The sequence below is a fragment of the Lithobates pipiens genome, unplaced genomic scaffold (assembly GCF_037356315.1).
Source record: "Lithobates pipiens isolate NorthernLeopardFrog02 unplaced genomic scaffold, aLitPip1_a1.2 Scaffold_27, whole genome shotgun sequence".
NCBI lineage: Eukaryota > Metazoa > Chordata > Amphibia > Anura > Ranidae > Lithobates > Lithobates pipiens.
Genome location: NW_027507788.1, coordinates 195,334,581 through 195,354,865, shown reverse-complemented (window position 1 = coordinate 195,354,865; position 20,285 = coordinate 195,334,581). Strand labels below are relative to the sequence as shown.

The 20,285-nt window shown below is 43.4% G+C and overlaps 1 long non-coding RNA gene across 2 annotated transcripts in view; it reads right to left on the bottom strand.

Moving 5' to 3' along the window:
• Positions 1–19,911, bottom strand: part of LOC143934457 (uncharacterized) — a 357,257-nt gene extending 337,346 nt beyond the window's left edge. For both annotated transcript variants that reach the window (XR_013263269.1, XR_013263270.1), the window contains exon 1: positions 19,706–19,911. This is a non-coding gene — a long non-coding RNA (uncharacterized LOC143934457). The remainder of the gene's footprint in view (positions 1–19,705) is intronic.
• Between the last annotated feature and the right edge of the window lie 374 nt (positions 19,912–20,285).

The window sequence follows — 20,285 nt, the reverse complement described above, 5'->3', positions numbered from 1 at the left end:
TCTTATCTTATGAGTACATCTAACTATTGGAAATGTGTGGAAGAGGATAAAGACATATCTATAAAAGATATATTTCACCAGTACAGGCGATCTTTACATGGATAGCTGGTGAGTGAGGACCCTGGAGGAAGGGGAGCACAGCACTTATCAACTTTGCACGGATTGCACTTTTTAAAGAACTTTTTCTGCACGGATAGCACTTCAAAGGAATCATTGTGATCTGATTGCGCGGGGACACTTATAGAAGTTTCACATATTTATTTGTAAAAAAAATTTAAACCCATTTATCATTTTCCTTTCACTTCACAATTCTGTGCCACTTTGTGTTGGTCTATCACAAATGCCAATAAAATACATTTACGTTTTTTAGTTGTAACGTGACAAAATGTGGAAAAGGGGTATGAATACTTTTCCAAGCCACTGTATCTTAACCACTTAAGGACCGGAAGATTTTCCCCCTCAAAGCGGTTGTATGCCCACACAAAAAAACAAAAACAAAAAAACTGTAAGGCAAACGGCATAATGAGCTAGTATGCACCGCATACTAGCTCATTATGAAATACTTGCTTAGAACAAGGCGTCAGCAGCTGATCCTGGTCACCACCAAGCGATCTGAGATTTCCCCTCGGCATGTCTTCCGGCTTCGCGGCTCGTGAGTGCATGTGTGTGGGAGGCGTCTTTCCGGCAAGGTCCGGCAGCGTCTGCCAGACCTTCAGCCGGACCTTCACAGTGCATGCGCCACTGACGTCAGCAACTGCATGCAAGGTGAATATCGCCTAAAGTGTACAGGTTTAAGAGATATTAATTTTAACTACAGGTAAGCCTTATTGTAGGCTTACCTGTAGGTAAAAATATAAAAAAAGAGTACCACTTTAATGACCAGGCCATTTTTTGCGATTAGGCACTACGTCACTTTAACTGATAAGTGCGTGGTCGTGCGACACTGTACTCAATCAAAATTAGATGTCCTTTTTTTCCCTACGAATAGAGCTTTCTTTTGGTGGTATTTGATCACCTCTGTGGTTCTTATTTTTTGAGGTATAAACCCAAAAAAATTTTGAAAAAAAAAACAAACAATATTTTTTTACTTTTTGCTATAATAAATAATAATAATATAATAATAAATATCCAAAAAATAATAATTAAAAAAACGAATTTCTTCATCAGTTTATGTATTCTTCTACATATTTTTGGTAAAAAAGAAATAAATCGCAATAAGCGTATATTGATTGGTTTGCACAAAAGTTTTAGTGTCTACAAAATAGGGGATAGATTTATGGCATTATTATTCTTTTTTTAAATTTTTTTATTAGTAATGGCGGTGATCAGCAATTTTTAGTAGGACTGTGACATTACGGTAGACAAATCAGACACTTTTGACACTTTGAGACCACTGACATTTATACAGCAATCAGTGCTATAAAAATGGACTGATTACTGTATAAATGACACTAGCAGGGAAGGGGCTATCACTAATGGTGATCAAGGGGTTAAATATATTCCCTAGGGAGGTATTTCTAACTGTATGAGGGGAGGGGACTGACTGGGAGTACAGAGAGATCGCTGTTCCTAATCATTAGGAACAGACGATCACTCTGTACTTCCCTGTCAGAACAGGGATATGCTTTGTTTACATTGACAGATTCCCGTTCTGGCTCTCTGTGGATAGTGGGTGGCCTGCGGCCACCTGACGCGTGCACCAGCTCCCCTGCCATGCAGCGGGCACGCACCCGCTATAGCTCTTAAATGACCGGTACAGCGATTCGTGGGAACGAGATGAACCGCTGCAGTATAATGACAATGGTTGGTCAGCAAGTGGTTAATCTGAAAAAAATTAACCCTTCAGGGCTTGTTCAGACCAAGTGCCATGGGGTAACGTGCAAAATCATGCGTTTTCCAACACAGCACAAAAACACGCTGCCTTTTGCAGGTGTATGTGGGTGTCATTAATTCTTGACCAGCCGCCGCAGTTGTACTGTGGCAATATGGCTCGGCTGCGCGAATCGCCGTCATGTTACGATGCGATCACTGCCGGGCTCTCGCGATCGCTCGGAGCACACGGAGAACCAGGATCACTGTGTGTACACACACAGTTTCTGGTTCTCTGAGGGGGGAAGTGACAGATCGTCTGTCTATACAGAGTATGAACAGCGATCTATCTCTGCCCCTACACAGTCCACTCCCTCCTTCCATTACACACACTAGGGAACACAATTAACCCCTTGATCGCCCCCTAGTGTTAGCGCCTTCCCTGTTAGTGACATTTATAACGTAATTAATGCATTTTTATAGCACTGATCGCAGCATAAATACCAATAGTCCCAAAAATGAGTCAAAATTGTTCAACGTGTCCGCCATTACTAGTAAAAAAATTTTTTTTTTAAATGTCATAAAACTATTCCCTATTTTGTAGATACTATTGCTTTTGCGCAAACCAAACAATATATACTTATTGCGTTTTTTTTTTTTACCAAAAATATGTAGAAGAATACATATCGGCCTAAACTGAGGAAAAAAAATGTTTTACATATTTTTGGGGGGTATTTATTATAGCAAAAAGTAAAAAATAATGTGTTTTTTTCAAAATTGACACTCTTTTTTTGTTTATAGCGCAAAAAAATTAAAACCGCAGAGGTGATAAAATACTACCAAAAGAAAGCTCTATTTGTGGGGGGAAAAAAAGACATTCATTTTATTTGGGTGCAACGTCGCACGACCGCACAATTATCAGTTAAATTGAAGCAGTGCCGCATCGCAAAAAGTGCTCTGGTCAGGAAGGGGGTAAAATCTCCTGGGGCTGAAGCGGTTAATGGCACCAACACTCATCTAGCAAAACTAGTAGCAGTAGTAACTAGTAGCAGTACCATGCTTTTTGGTGTTCTTAAAAATCGCGCCTGCACCTTTTTTTAACCTAATGGGCTACCCTAAAATGTTACACACATGAGTGTGCAAAAAGGGTCCACACTTGGATGCACCTCCTGGTGTGAAAAAGCTTTTAGGGTCTATTTATTTTCACACAATATTTACACATTTTTTTTAGTTTGACCTCATTGGAGAAATATGGTAAAACACTACTTCGGGCTTGTTCACACTATATATGGTGAGCTGCATTTTTTTCCACCTGATAAATGCTAGTCGCTTCAAGGAAACATGGAAAACAGATGTGCCCAGTTCACATCACAATGCCGGTGTCATGTGCAGCGTGGTGTGGAAAAATGCAGACAGTGATTATATAACAGCCACTAGCAATAATCGCATGAAAAAGTCAGCAGCCTGTTTGTACCCATGATTTGAACCGTATATGGCGGCTTTACATTGGTGGTCGGTGGGAAGAATGTTCCATACATCGGTGGCCAGTTGGAAGAACGTGCCTTACATCAGTGGTCAGTGGGAAGAATGTCCCTTACATCGGTGGTCAGTGGAAAGAATGTGGCTTTTACTGGTGGTCAGTGGAAAGAATATCCCTTATATCGGTGGCCAGTGGAAAGAATGTTCCTTACATCTGCGGCCAGTGGGAAGAGTGTCCTTTACATTGGTGGGCAGTGTGAAGAATGTCCCTTACATCAGTGGCCAGTGGGAAGAATGTTCCTTACATCAGCGGCCAGTGGGAAGAATATCACTTACATTGGTGGGCAGTGCGAAGAATGTCCCTTGCATCAGTGGTCAGTAGGAAGAATGTCCCTTACATTGGTGGGCATTGGGAAGAATGTCCCTTACATCAGTGGTCAGTAGGAAGAATGTCCCTTACATTGGTCGCCAGGGGGAAGAATGTCCCTTACATTGGTGGGCAGTGGGAAGAATGTCCCTTACATCAGTGGTCCGTAGGAAGAGTGTCCCTTACATTGGTGGCCAGTGGGAAGAATGTCCCTTACATTGGTGGGCAGTGGGAAGAATGTCCCTTACATTGGTGGGCAGTGGGAAGAATGTCCCTTACATTGGTGGGCAGTGGGAAGAATGTCCCTTACATCAGTGGTCAATGGGAAGAATGTTCCTTACATTGGTGGGCAGCGGGAAGAACGTCCCTTACATCAGTGGTCAGTAGGAAGAATGTCCCTTACGTAAGTGGGAAGAATATCCTTTACATCAGTGGTCAGTGGGAAGAATGCACCTTACATCAGTGGTCAGTGGGAAGATTGTCTCTTACATCTGAGGTTAGTTGGAAGAATGTAACTTACATCAGAGGTTAGTTGGAAGAATGTCTCTTACATCAGAGGTTAATGGGAAGAATGTTCCTTACATTGTAGGTCGAGGAGGAGACGCAGGGGGGAATCCGCCGAAGCTGCCACGACCTGGATGAGGTAAGTGCAGGGCTAATGGACGGAAGGACGATCGACCGAGGGGTGGGAGGTTTGACCGAGCGACGAGGGTGAGGGTTACAAATTTGGGCAGAAAGCCATATTGGCTAAAAAAGATCATTGGTGTCATGTTCCTGACTGTACCATATGGTATTGCCCCTGGAACTATGCAGGTGTCGTCACCTGGGAAGTCAACTGGCCACAGCTCAAGAACCTCTGGAGGAACCCTAGGGCTCCATGGAACCCTAGTTCAGAATGTCTACTCTAAGTTATTGCATGGGTATTTTGTAAAGCCAGTATAAAGGAAACAAAGTGGTTAAACAAACCTTAAGAGGGAATTAACCACAAATTAATTATTTGTGGATGTGGTGGGAGCATTTCCTTTGCCTTAACACTTTGTGATCCCTCTATCTCATCTTAGACAGTTGGGAGGTATACATTCATAACTCGAATACCGTAACATAAAATCCACAATGTCGTCTCATTTAGACACCTCATGCCACTGATTGGTTTTGCATGAAGTCTCCATTCTTAATAGAACACCAGCAGTCAGGACCTGGGAACTCTTCACTAGAGCCAACAAACATTATCTAGGCCAGTGAAGTCATAGACTGGCAGTGCAAAGCTTGTCCAGTTAAAGAATAATCCTATTGATTTTCACTAAATAAACATCAGTGCTTCCTTATTAGAGTGTAGCGCTACCTCCCCAGGTGTGTGTCGCATGAAGCAGCAATTAAGGTGTGTATACCTCCCACCCTACTTTATTATCTGATAAGGTATGAGCTCATTGACTGCCAGGACACAGGATTTTCCTGCTTAGAATTCTGCTCCCCACTTAAAGGGAACCTGTGAAGATAGATTGATGTTAATTTTAATGAATTGTATCTTTACTTAATCAGTTCCAGTGTGGGCCAATGCTGACATTTCTCTCAACATTCTTTTTGTGCTATAAAAAAATTACTTAGAGCTCCCAAATATTACATATTTTTGTAAAGCAGAGACCCCGGAGAATAAAATGGTTGTTGTTGCAATTTTTTATGTTGCGCAATTTTTGCGCAGCGTTTTATTAAACGCAAATTTTCAGGAAAAAATATAAATTGTGATAAGTTTTAGTAAACACAAACACAAAATAATACCCATTTTTTGGTAAAACATAAAAGTTGATGTTAAGCTGAGCAAAAAGATACCTAACATATCACGCTGTAAAATTGTGCACATCCATGGATCAGCGCCAAACCAAGGCACCTAAAAATCTCCAAAGGCGACGTTTTAAAAGCCTTTACAGGATATCAGTTTAGAGCAGTGTTTCTCAAATCCAGTCCTCAGGGCCCCCCAACAGGTCATGTTTTCAGGATTTCCCTCAGATGAAACGGCTGTGGTAATTGCTAAGGCAGTGAAACTGATCAAATCACCTGTGAAAAATAATGGAAAACCTGAAAACATGACCTGTTGGGTGGCCCTGAGGACTGGATTTGAGAAACACTGGTTTAGAGTTACACTGAAGGTTTGGCACTAGAATTATTGCTCTTGCTCTGATGTTCTTCGCGATACCTTACATGTGTGATGTAATTACCGTTTACACGTATGCGTGTAGGACCTATGTGAGTGCGAGCAGCGGGGGGGACATGGAGCACTTTAAAGAAATTTTTTAACGACATCCCTTGTGCTGACATGGGCTATGACAGGTCCCCTTTGTGGAGAGATCTGGGGTCTATTATACCCCATATTTCCTGTGGACTCCGAAGCATCTGATCAAACGGAGAATAATTAGATCAGATGCTTTCAGAAGCCCGTAACGGCTTGTTTACATCAGACCAAAACCAAAATTGGTGAAATCTTCGTCGCTTCCAATTTCTGACCTCACACAGAGTGAGGAACAACATCAGTTCCTCTCCCTGTGTCCCAGTAAAAGGACCCCTACTAGTCATATTAGTGATCTAGTGGCTGTATACCCATTTGGATCACTTTTACTTAAAAGAAAATCGCTGGCTAAAAATAACAATACTAGGATCATGACTGTATAACCACTTCAACCCAAGGCCCTTTATAAACAGCCCTAAGGAACGGGAAGTGTTTAACTAGATGCTGACCGCCGGCCGTCAAATGACGGCCAGGTGGCGCACCTATTGTGGCGGGAGGCCGTCATATGACGGCCTCCCGTTTAAACAGGGAATGCGCGCGATCGGGCGCGTGCATCCCTGTTTCTTCGGTGGCGGCGTGTCACGGAGACACCGCTCGCCACCGAAGGGGGTGAACAGCCATTGGTTATGGCTGTTTACCACGTGATCGGCCGTGATGAAGTCACGGCCGATCACAGATGGTCACACCCCGGCTGTGCACGGCGCATGCGCGCGATCGCGTACGCGCTGCGCGTGCACGTCGGTGGCGGTGTGTTCCCCGGGAACACTGCTCGTCACCGACGCTGGTAAACAGCCATTGGCCGGCTGTTTACCCACGTGATCGGCTGTGAAAGGATCACAGCCGATCACTAAAATGTAAACAAACCGCGGTAACGAGATGTTACCGGGTTGTTCTCCTCCTCACACACCGATCGTGTGTGAGGAGGAGATTGCGGTAACATCTCGTTACCGCCTAGTGTACACCAATCACACTGATTGCGCCCCCCCCATCAAAGAGGACCTGTCACCACCCCTCATAGTACCTGTCAATCACAGTCCATCAGAGTACCTGTCACAGTCCATCAGAGTATTTGAGTACCTGTCCCAGTCCATCTGAGTACCCGAGTACCTGTCCCAGCCTATCAGAGTACCCGAGTACCTGTCCCAGCCCATCAGAGTACCAGAGTACCTGTCACGGCACATCAGAGTACCCGAGTACCTGTCCCAGCCCATCAGAGTACCCGAGTACCTGTCACGGCCCATCAGAGTACCCGAGTACCTGTCACGGCCCATCAGGGTACCCGAGTACCTGTCACGGCCCATCAGAGTACCTGAGTACCTATCACGGCACATCAGGGTACCCGAGTACCTGTCACGGCACATCAGGGTACCCGAGTACCTGTCACGGTCCATCAGAGTACCCGAGTACCTGTCACAGTCCATCAGGGTACTCGAGTACCTGTCACAGTCCATCAGGGTACCCGAGTACCTGTCACAGTCCATCATGGTACCCAAGTATCTGTCACAGTTTAACAGTGTACCCGAGTACCTGTCACAGCACATCAAAGTACCCGAGTACCTGTCACAGCCCATCAAAGTACCCGAGTACCTGTCACAGCCCATCAGAGTACCCGAGTAGCTGTCACAGCCCATCAGAGTACCCGAGTACCTGTCCCAGTCCATCTGAGTACCAGAGTACCTGTCCCAGTCCATCTGAGTACCCGAGTACCTGTCACAGTTCATCTGAGTACCTGAGTACCTGTCACAGTTCATCTAAGTACCCGAGTATCTGTCACAGTTCATCTGAGTACCTGTCACAGTTCATCTGAGTACCTGTCACAGTTCATCTGAGTACCTGTCACTGCCCTTCAGAGTACCCAAATACCAGTCACCAAGCCATCAGAGTACCTGTCACCAGGCCATCAGAGTACCAGAGTACCTATCTCCAGCCCATCAGAGTACCCCAGTACCTATTTGCAGCCCATGTCTCATAGAATATACGTTGGGATGTTTGCTTTCCAAAATGGGGTCATTTTGTGGGTAATTTCACTGTCCTGGTGGTCCAGGACCTTCAAAAGTGTGATAGGTAGGAATGAAATGAGATGAGTCATTTATGCTCCTAGAACGCCTGAACGTACTACTTCAATGTTCGGCCTCTCTATGTGGCCAGGCACATGTGGTATCACCATACTCGGGAGGAGTAGCAGAATGTGTTTTGGGGTGTAATTTTTGCTATATACATGCTATGTGTTAGAAATATCTCATAAATTGACAATTTTGTGTAAAAAAAATGCGTTTTAATTTTTTTCCACATATTCCAAAAACTTCTGGAAAAAATCTAACCATTCAAAAGACTCATTATGCCTCACAGATTATACGTTGGGTTGTTTGCTTTCCAAAATGGGGTCATTTTATGGGCAATTCCATTGTCCTGGTACTCCAGGGCCTTCAAAAGTGTAATAGGTGGTTGAGAAATGAGATGCGTAATTTTTTCTCGTAGAACGTCTGAAGGTACTACATCAATGTTGGTGCTCTGTATGTGGCCAGGCTGTGTAAAAGTCTCACACATGTGGTATCGCCGTACTCGGGAAGAGTAGCAGAATGTGTTTTGGGGTGTAATTTGTGGTATGCATATGCTGTGTGTGAGAAATAACCTGATAATATGACAATTTTTGTAAAAAAAATCTTCATTTTGCAAAGAATTGTGGGAAAAAATGACAACTTAAAAAAACTCATCATGCTACTTACTTAATACCTTGGAATGTCTACTTTGTAAAAAGGGGTCATTTGGGGGGTATTTGTACTTTCCTGACTTTGTTACTGTCTCAAGAAATGAGACTCACCTCACTCATGTACTGAAGGCCTGATTAGATGTGATCAATTTTCAGCGATTGGCACCATAGTTTGTAGACTCTATAACTTTCACAAAGACCAAATAATATATACTAATGTGGGTTATTTTTACCAAAGATATGTAGCAGTATAAATTTTGGCCAAAATGTATGAAGAAAAATTACTTAATTAATTAGCAAAAATGTATGACAAAAACAAAGAAAAAGGCATTTTTTTTCACAAAATTTACGTTTTATTTTATTTATAGCACAAAAAATAAAAAACTCACTAGTGATTAAATACCACTAAAAGAAAGCTCTATTTGTGTGGAAAAAAAGGACACAAGTTTCATATGGGTACAGTGTTGCATGACTGAGTAATTGTCATTCAAACTGTGAGAGCGCTGAAAGCTGAAAATTGGTCTGGTCAGGAAGGGGGTGTAACTGCACTGTATTGAGGTGGTTAAAGCGGGAGTCCGCCGGGACTCCGTGTTTTTTGTTTTTTTTTAAAGTCAGCAGCTACAAATACTGCAGCTGCTGACTTTTAAAATAGTGACACTTCCTTAACGATGCAGACTCCTCACTCAGAGGGGCATTACAAATTCTTGACTCATTCTCCACGATCACGGGCCTTAAGGTTAACTGGTCGAAGTCGCTTCTGTTCCCCATAGACCCAGCAGCTCGCGACACTGCCCCCCCGATTTACCCCTACAGTGGGTGGAGACCTTCAGGTACCTTGGGGTTGTGGTCTCGAGGCAGGCTTCGGACTTCGTACCCCTAAATCTATCCCCAGTGGTTCATGAGACACGGCTGCGTCTGAAGGCATGGGAGTCACTACCCCTATCATTGCTAGGGCGGATTAACCTGATAAAAATGAAAATCCTACCGAAATTTATCTACCTACTTCGCCAATCCCCACATTGGATTCCCAAATCCTTTTTCTCCCATCTGCATAGTCTGTTTGCCTCCTTCATCTGGGGAAACCAGTCCCCCAGGTATGGATGGTCAACAATTACGCGTCCGTCCTCCCAGGGAGGACTGGCGTGCCCTGACCTGTACAAATATTTTCTAGCCACCCAGCTGGTTACAGCAGCTTGGTGGCTCACTCCTGATACGACAAACCCTGCCACCTTGGTTGAAGCGGCGGTGTTGGGGTCGCTGGAGGCGTTGAAATTTTTACTCTATCGTGGCCCGAAGGCCCCGTACCCACTGACCCCCTCCATGCGCACCACGTTACGTGCATGGGGGGTAGGACTTAAAATTGAAAAATACCCTACCAATGCACTTTCTCCAGCTGCCCCCTTGTGGCGAAACCCTACCCTGGAGCAGTTTTACAAACTGCCTGAACCCCATTCTTGGACTAAATTCAATATTAGAACAGTGGACCAGGTGATTTCTGACCAATCGCTGGCTCCACTCCCCAAGTTGATTTCTGATTTCAACGTCCCGCAGAGTTATTTTTTTAGGTATCTACAACTCTCCCATGCCTTCAGGTGCCAGTTCTCCAGCTCTCCCCCCCAGGTTGTCCAATCCGCACTAGAGGGCCTCCTCAAGTCCAGCTGTGACACTAAGCCCACCTCAACACTTTACTCCCATTTGATAATGACCTCCCTCCCTACTTTGGGGAAACTTAGAGATAAGTGGGTGCAAGACATTCCCACCTTTGATAACGATGATTGGGATGACATGTGGGACTTCCCCTTCAGATCCCTGGTCTCCCTGAGAGATCGGCTGATACAGTTTAAGATGGCCCACCGAGCATATTTCACCCCATACAGACTGCACAAAATGAACCCCGCCTCCCCCCCGGGATGTTGGCGTTGTGGGACAATACCGGGGGACTTCATTCATATTTTTTGGACCTGCCCAGCCATTGTTGACTATTGGAAGGAGATACTAGGGGTCATTACACAGGTCACCTCCATATCGCTCCCACTCTCTATAGAAACTTGCATACTGGGCCTGCTAGATCATCTAATTCCCACTGTGGCGCGGCGCACCCTAGCTGGGCTACTTCTCTTCTATGCCCGCAAGGCCATTGCGCTCAGCTGGCGTAAGCCCACTCCTCCCCCTCTCTCCCTGTGGAAAAAATTGGTGAACGAAAGCCTGCCTCTCTACAAGGACTGCTATGTTAATAGAGGTTGCCCGCAAAAATATAACAAGGTCTGGTCCAGCTGGCTGGCGGATGCCTCCACGGCCTCAGACCCACAGCCTACTTAACGCATTTTCGTTTGTTAATAAATAGGAATATGCACCAGTGGAAATGTTATATATCTGAGTAGCGTGGTTTAGTCCCGAGTCGTCCTACTGCACATGGAGACGGCTCTCTGTGGCCGGTGAGATGCCTTGAATTCTCCGACATGTTTTGTATGTAACGCACTGTCTTATATTGCAACTCTTTACACGTCACGCCTGTAACACTAATCGTGACCAATGTATGCGTTTTTGTTTTTGTTTTTGTCTGTTTTGTTTTGCTTTTGGTTGCTTGTTCACTGTCTAAATTCCAATAAACAGATTTGCAAAAAAAAATAAAAAAATAGTGACACTTACCTGTCCAGCGCACCCGCGATGTCGGCCCCCGAAGCCGATCTCTAGATTGTCACTCGAGTGCTGCCGCCGCCATTTTGGGTATGGGAATCAGGAAATGGAGCCTTTCGGCTTCATTTCCCGGTTCCCTACTGCGCATGCGCGAGCCGCGCTGCGCAGTGAGGACGGTCCCCGCTGCCTCTGGGATCTGTGTGTTTCCCAGCAGGCAGCAGGGCACTTGCGTAATCGACGCCCCTTTCCGCAGAGAGCTAGCCCGGAAGTGGGTGCAGTTACCTGGATTATCCAGGTAACTGCACCCCCCTCCCCCCTGAAAGGTGCCAATTGTGGCGCCGGAGGGGGGGAGGATTCCGATGAGCGGAAGGTCCATTTTAGGGTGGACCTCCGCTTTAAAGAGTATATGTTATAGCAAAAGCTATGACAAGAGAAATCCCATTATCGTCTATGGGATGCGCTCACAGCTATGTAATGTAGGTTGTACCTTGCAGCTTCGAAAAAGGTGCAAGCGTTTCTTTTGATGTAACATAGTGTGTTTTTGACCCCATAGGCTTCAACTGGAGCGCATGGAAATGTGTGAAAAATACATGATATTGCAGATGCACAAGTGTGAGCCCAGCCTAACCCCTTCTCAAAAGACATAATAAAAAACGGGTGGCATATACCTTATCCAACTCACTACATTTTTGATATGGTCCTTGTAAATAATAGATTCAAGCAGAAAGCAGACATAAGCAAAGAGTAGCCTACTGAAATAAAGGATTAGTATCAAAGGTTCATGCGGTATATCCTACAGATTTTATTAAAAAAAAAAAAAAAGATAAAAAAATTCAAAGGAACCAACATCTACCCTTTTACTGCATTGTCATAAACCTCTAAGTCTCTACCAACCCCCTTTATTAGGGCCTGGATCAGCAATCATATGACCAGTGTGACTGGCTGTCACACTGGTCATATGGTTGAGAGCTGGTCCCACCAGCTACTGATCATTAGTTGGGATCAAGAGCTGTCTTTGGCAGCTCAGTCTCTGTGCTGGGAGTGTGCAGTGAGCAGCATATGTGCGGAATGTGGGCATTAAAGCCCTTTTGCTGTTGCACATATGTATTTTAACAACTTAAGCCCCGGACCAATTTGCAGCCAAAGGACCAGGCCCCTTTTTGCGATTTGGCACTGCATCGCTTTAACTGACATTTGCGGGGTCGTGCGACGTGGCTCCCAAACAAAATTGGCGACCTTTTTTTCCCACAAATAGAGCTTTCTTTTGGTGGTATTTGATCACCTCTGCGATTTTTATAGCTATAAACAAAAATAGAGTGACAATTTTGAAAAAAATGCAATATTGTTTACTTTTTGCTATAATAAATATCCCCAAAAAATATATAAAAAAACATTTTTTTTCCTCAGTTTAGGCCCATACGTATTCTGCTACATATTTTTGACACATTTTTGGGACCATTGTCATTTATACAGCAATCAATGCTATTTAAATGCACTTATTCCTGTGTAAATGACACTGGCAGTGAAGGAGTTAACCACTAGGGGGCAGTGTAGGGGTTATGTATGACGTTATGGTTTTTTTATTGTAGGGGGCATGGCCTGGCATGTGACGTCACTGATCATCTTTCCCTATAAAAGGGAACGGACGATCGGTGTCAGCCACAGTAGGAAGCACGGGGAGAGGTTTGTTTACACAGACCTCTCCTCGTTCTTCAGCTCTGTGACCTGATTGCGGGACACCAGCGGCGATCGGGTCACAGAGCTCAGGACCGGGTCGGGAGCGTGCTGCCCGCGCACGGCTGGGCACTTAAAGAGCAACGTACAGGTACGTGCTTGTGCCCAGCTGTGCCATTCTGGCGACGTATATGTGCAGGAGGCGGTCCTTAAGTGGTTAAGCAGGCAGCAACAGATTAATGGATCACTGTTTTAAAACATGCACGTTTCTCAGGTGTCCTGACAATTCCCTGACTAAATACTTGTTAAGTCAGTATAAGGCTGGGTTCACACTATTGCAAACCCGCATCCAATTCGCAATAGCAGGAGACTTTGACCGGCTCCCTATGGAGCCGGTTTATGTATCTCCGCTTCGGCTCTGGTGCGAATTTGAACAGGAGCCCTGTGCGTCTTTTGGTCCATTTCAGGTCCGAATTCAGCCATTCAGTTCTGTTGGATGCACTTCAAAAATAAAGTCAACAGATTTATTGCAGGTACTTACTGTATATAGTGCTGTCAATTTATGCAGTCCTTTACATACAGTATATATTATACATTCACATCAGTAGCATTATATTATACATTCACATTTAGTCAATTCTAAAGTCTCAGGGTTTTTTTAATTAAAAATAACAAACATGTTAAGTCCCATACACACATCAGATTTTCTGCTGATTTTTATCTTCATTTTTACCAAAACCATATAGTGCAAGGGCCTGCCTGATTGCATACAAAGTGAAACTCCTAAGGTTTGACCTCATATTATATGGTTTTGGTAAATCTGAAGGAAAAACTCTGCAGAAAAACTGATAGTGTGTATGGGGCTTTATACTTACTGCACAGAGCAGCCCAGATCCGCCTCTTCTTGGCTCCCCCTTCGGCTCGTCTGGCCCCTCCCTTCTGTTGAGTGCCCCCACAACAAGCAGCTTGCTATAGGGCACCCGAGCCACAGATCCCTGTGTCCATTCAGATACGGAGCCCCTCTCTCCCCTGATTGGCTAGCTTACTTTGATTGACAGCAGCGGGAGCCAATGGCTCCACGCCGCCATCTCAGCCAATGAGGAGGGAGAGTCCCTGGCAGCCAACACACTGCTGCAACATCGCTGGATCAAGATGAGCTCAGCTAAGTATTAGGGGGGCTACTGCACACCAAAGGTTTATTTATCTTAATGCATAGAATGCATTAAGATAATAAACCGTCTTCCTTTAGAACCACTTGATGCATTAAGATAAAAAACCGTCTTCCTTTAGAACCACTTGAGGAGCTCCCATCCCCATGGATGCCGGTGGGTGTAAACGAGCATGTGTTCATTTACATCCACCCCTCCATAGAGGATAATGGAGGGTCTGATCGGGTCCGCCTGAAAAACTGACAGGCCGACCCGATCTGTCTTCCTGTGTGAAAGGGTCCTTACTCTTTCCTAAAACACAGCTAACTGATAGGGATTAGCTCAGGCATGTTCAGATCGTAGTCCCAACCCACCAGAGCATTCCTGCCCGGAAGCCATCACTGCACACCGCCAATCATAGGCAGTGAGACATTTCCCGGCCTGCAGCTGCACATACATACGCTGCTCATAATTGGTGGTTTGCAGTGACGGCTACCTGGTGGGATTGCTCAGGTGAGTTGGGACTAGGTCCCAAACAGGCCTGAGCCCATCCCTGCTAACTGATATGTTCCTCCTTGATCCAGAGTTGTTGACTGGACAAAGATAATGGCAAGAAATAGGGGTGATTGAGTGTACATGTGCAACAAACTGTGGGTGTGCCAAAATGTCGTTTCCGTTTCTAAATTCCAATTAGTTGCTTACCAATGCTCCTTTGCAGGTCAGCAAGTACACCACAGTAAAGCTAAGTAGGAATGGTGCCACACTGGGATAAACAGTGGTTTAAAGTGGTTGTAAACCCTTACAAACCACTTTGACCTACAGGTAAACCTGGATTAAGGCTTACCTGTAGGTCCAAGAAATATCTCCTAAACCTACACGGTTTAGGAGATATTTACAAAAAGACAGGCACTGCTGTCTACGCCGCATGCACCGTAGACAGCGGCATGCGGGCGCACTGAGCACGCCACAGATCACGGCAATATGCCGCTCGTGTCGGCTCCCTGCGCATGCGCGAGAGTGACGTCATCGCGGCTCTGACGAATGACAGCGGCGGAGCAGTGAGACCCACCAAGAAGATGGAGGCTCCGGATTACAGGGGACAGCGGTGACATCGCTGGCTCCTGTGTCAGGTAAGTGACACATAATGGACTACTATGCGTTGCATAGTAGTCCATTATGCTTTACCTTTGCAGGGAATCAAAGAGGAAGTAAACTCATCAGGGTTTACTTCCTCTTTAAAGGTACGTAGGTAAATCGAAAATCAGCCTATTTGCTGCATGCATTAGCTCATCCCTATTATGCACAAAATATGCCTTAATTACTGTATTGTATGTGAGATTCTCACATATATAAATCCAATCCAACAGCACACCATCTATAGATAAACAGAAAGGACATTTTAATGTCACCAACAGAAAGAAGCATTGTTTAAAGGTCACTTTCTCAGACAACAGTAAATTATCATTCACGTAAACCTCACAACAAATGACCACTTTTAAAAACATTAAACTTTCATTACCTCTGCAGTTCTGCCTACAAAATATAGAGCTTATACTTGTTTTCCCAAATTTTAAAGAATTTCATTAAAATAGTAGACATGTGCACACTGAAATATTTTGTTTCGGAATTTCGCTTTTGTCCGAAAAATGTATTTATTTAGTTACTCCCGAAATTCGTTTTTATTTAATTTGTTTCGTTAAAAAATGCATTTGTCCGAAAATCCGAAATAATTAAGGTCGAATCTGTCATTGAAGGCTTATGGTGTCTGTCAAATGTTCTAAGAAGATTCGACGGAATAGCTTGTAGGAGGAAGATTCGACGGAGCAGCTAAACTGTACGACGCTGCAATCGTACATTTCCAGTTGAATGTTCCGCCTACAACCTATAGTAGAATTCTAATGTTGTATGACACTAGTAATAATTATATTTATTAATCAGTCAACCAACATTAGAATTCTTCTATAGCCTATGGGCGGAGCATTTGACCATAAATGTCCACTTGCAGCGACTGCTTCGTCGAATCTTCATGTCGAATCTTTTCTCTCTATGTCGAATAATCTTGGACTAATAGAGTTAGGTTAGGTACATTCAACCTTTTTTGCTATTGTCTCTATAATGTCGAATCTTTTCTCTCTATGTCAATCTTTTCTCTCTATGTAGAATAATCTTGAACTAATAGAGCTAAGGTTAGGCACATTCGACCACAGGTTCGATGAACACAGATCGCTATTGTCAGCGTCATGTCGAATATCCTATCTCTATCCAACTGTTGTCACAACGAAAACGAAAATAAAGTATTTGTTTATGTTTATGATCTTTCGTTTTTCGGATTCTGCGCGTTCGCTATCGTTTGTTAAAACGATAACGAAAATACCCAAAATTCAGACGAAAATGCATTCAGACGAAAACGAATGCACATGTCATGTATTACTTAGGAACCAGTAACTGTTAACTACGAACACTTTGATTAGGAGGATGTAATGAACAGCATAGCTTACTGTTAGTAAAACAGCCAGGACTATGTAGCCTGTAATATATTGAATGCAGGGAGGTCAGTAGTATATAGGATACAACATAGTGTATTGCAGAGGTCCCCAATACCCGTGCCCAGGATCGGTACCGGGTCGCACAGCAGGCGGTAAGCAGAGAACGAGTGAAGCTTCGTCTGTATTTACAGCTGCTCCCCATCGCTCACATTACCGCCTAAGCCCGCTTCCTGTCAGATCAGTGGTAGCATTAGAGTCTCATGGGAGTGCAAACCCTACTGTAATCTTCACATGCGAGGGATCTAGGTTGCACTCACCTTATGAGAATCGAATGCCTGATGATCTGAGGTGGAGCTGAGTGCTGGGGAGCGGCTGCAGGGTTGGTGCAAGTATTTTTGACACCCTAGGCGAAACCTCATTTCGCTACCCCCCTCTTGGCTCCACTCCTTTTCCCTGCCCATGTAAACCCCACCTTTTTAATGAAGCACCCATCAAATGCAGCCTCACAAGCGCCCATCAAATGCAGCCTCACCAGCGCCCATCAATGATTATTTGCTTGCTTCTATTCATTCAGCAGTCAGGACACAGTTCTCCGCCACTGCTACGCCTCTTACACTGTGTGCAAACGGAGCAGTGGATGCCTAGTTTGCCTAGTGGTAGCACTGGCCCTGAGCAGCTGCAAATACAGATTATCATTTGTGAATAAGCCAGGTGAATCAACTTTGTCCATGCTAGAAGAGGATCAAATGCTTAAGATTTCAAATGATGGTGGCCTTAAAAGTTTGACACAACTTCATATCTCAGTTCTGGATTGAGCCAAGGTGGAATATCCTAAGATTGCCACAAAAGCACTGAAAAGCCTGCTTCCATTTCCAACATCCTATCTTTGTGAAGCAGAATTTTCTGCAGTGGCAGCAACCAAAATGAGATTATGGAGTATATTGAACATAAGCAACACACTTTGCGTGTCACTGTCTCCCATCACTCCAGCATAGGACCATCTAGTTCCAGGAAAAAAAAACATTACCTGGTGCCAAAAGGTTGGGGACCACTGGTGTATAGAGTACAGTGGTAAGAGCTGTATTACTTACAACATAGTGTAGATTGCAGGAGTCAGCGTATGCAACCTACAAGCCCTTGTACACACGGTCGGACATTCTGACAACCAAATCCGTTGGATTTTGTCCAACGGATTTTGTCTGATGGATTTTGTCCGAAACTGTTGCATACACACGGTCGGACAAAGTTGTCGGAAAATCCAATTGTACATAACGTGATGACGTTATTTCGTTACGACGGGACTACGTTCAGGCTAGTAGCCAATAGCTTTGGTCTGGGAATTTGATCTGAGCATGCGTGGCACCTTGTCCGTCGGAGTAGGCTACACATGATCGGAGTATGTCCGATCGGAGCATTTTGTCTGAAATTTTTACCGGCAAGTTGGAAAAGTTGGTCCGTCGGATTTTCCGACGGAAACAGTCCGATGGAGACCAAACACAGTCGGAATATCCGACAAAACGGTCCGATAGGACACATTTCTGTCGGAATCTCCGACCGTGTGTACAAGGGCTAACAGTACAGTGCAACTAATGATAGTGCAGGGGTCAGGAGTACATACAATGTAGTGCATACAACCCAGAGATCAGGTATTGTAAAGCATTTCCCCTTGCATTACTAATAAGTGCAAGTAATAAAATGCCTCAGTGTTTTCCCCTTAAGCCAGCCTTATCTACAGCCATGGAAACTTAATTAACTAATAGTTTCCCAGTGAAGAATTTAAAAAGGACACTAACAATATAATGCGAAGGTAAGGCGTGACCTCTAAATTTTTCCTGCCCAACATCAAGGCCTGTGTTACCTTGTCAAGCCTTATTGAACTATAAATTCCAGGACACGCTACATACGCTTGCACAATATACTGTATATGCACTCAAAACTTTTACAATCTTTTTTGCAGTTAGAAATGCCTTTAAATTTTTCTTCTATAATGACCCAAAATAAAAACGAATGGCTAAGACAAGAATTGAAACAAAGGAGATATGTTAATTATTACCTAAATAAACCTGTAAGGTGAACATCTATTAATAAATGATTCACGACCTGTACTATGGATGAGCAAGTGATATGAAAAAGGTTGTCATAATAATTCATTCGGTATATATCCAACAAAGTAAAAGCTGTCCACACAGATAAAATGTACTATTATAGAATAGGGAAAAAAGGCCATATTAGGGCCATAATAAAATAATGCCATAATAATAATAATAATAATAATAATAATAATAATAAAATAATTAAAAAACAATTATTTAAAAAATAATAAATAAAAAAAAGCAAGGCCAATAGCAATCAATCCATTTTAACTTTAAATTTCATGATAAAAACCATGTGAAGATAAAATAGTTGTTTATAGATTTTTTCACTCTTCCAAGTATCACTAGAAACATTACTGCAAGGGATCTGCTGGATCTGAGTACCAAGAATGACTCTTACATTAAATATTTAGGTATTTTCATTTATAAGTCTCACTGATCGGTTATCACAGCCAACGCCTTTATTAACAGATGAGAATCATAATGAGCCTTGTGACTGCAAGTATTTTATAAGCATTTGTTGTCCATGGCAGCAACTACCACCTTCATCCTGTACTACAAGTGAAGTATGACAGTGAGAATCAACTTGGTTGTCATAAGCAACAATAATTATTCCTAAAGACCATCTGGTCCAATATTAACAGCTCCGCTTAGGAAAATCACCTTAAAACACCAAATATTGGTTATTTTTCTTCATCTAAAGCCCCATACACACTATCAGAAGGTTTGACCTCATATTATATGCTTTTGGTAAATCTGATGGAAAAGAAATCAGCAGACAATCTGATAGTGTGTATGGGGCTTTCGTTTACCTGATGACCCTCTATGTCCCTGGAGACAATTGTGATTTTAAAATCAGTATAGAATTATATTCCTTCTGCCACATGAGGCCTTCATATTCCAATACAAGTCTGCTTGTCTGATCACCAGTCTGTAGTGTCAGCCTCCTGATTTTATCAGTCTACACATATGTAAGGTTACAATGTGAAGTTTAGTAAATTCCACTTGCCATAAAGATTACCTTATCATGTAGTGATATTCCAGAGTATCTGTGTCAGAAATTTTCCCCAAAGTCTCTTTCTGTCCATCAGACTTCTCCCCACAGACTGGAATTAGGATTGTTTCGGTAGTAAGTTTTCTTGTAGAGGCTGCTTTCCCCTGTAATAGGCTGTTTTTTCAATAGAGTTTGTCAGCGTCTGTTATCTCTTGCCTTGGCTGGGTTATGGATTGTTGGTGAAAATCTTTGCCTGGTACAGTACAGTTCTCTTTGCTTTTCAGGCCAGGAATTTTTCATTGAATAATTTTTAACTAAAGCACTGGGAGGGGAACTGGGGTCTTTCTATGTTATTTCACTGCTCAGCCATGTGGAGAAACACCTCTAAAGCACAATTTTTTTTCCTTTTTATTTCACTTTACTGACAAACAGTGTATAGTTATAGTGTATAAGTATAACGAACATGTGCTGTTAGAGTTTAAGAAGAAGAACTCAAAGCAGATCTGTAAAATAGTTTATTGGAAAGTGTGTTTATTAATGCCCAACTAAAGTTTCACACTTTTTTTTTCATTTTATAGGCCTGTATTGCCATATGTTATGATTTTTA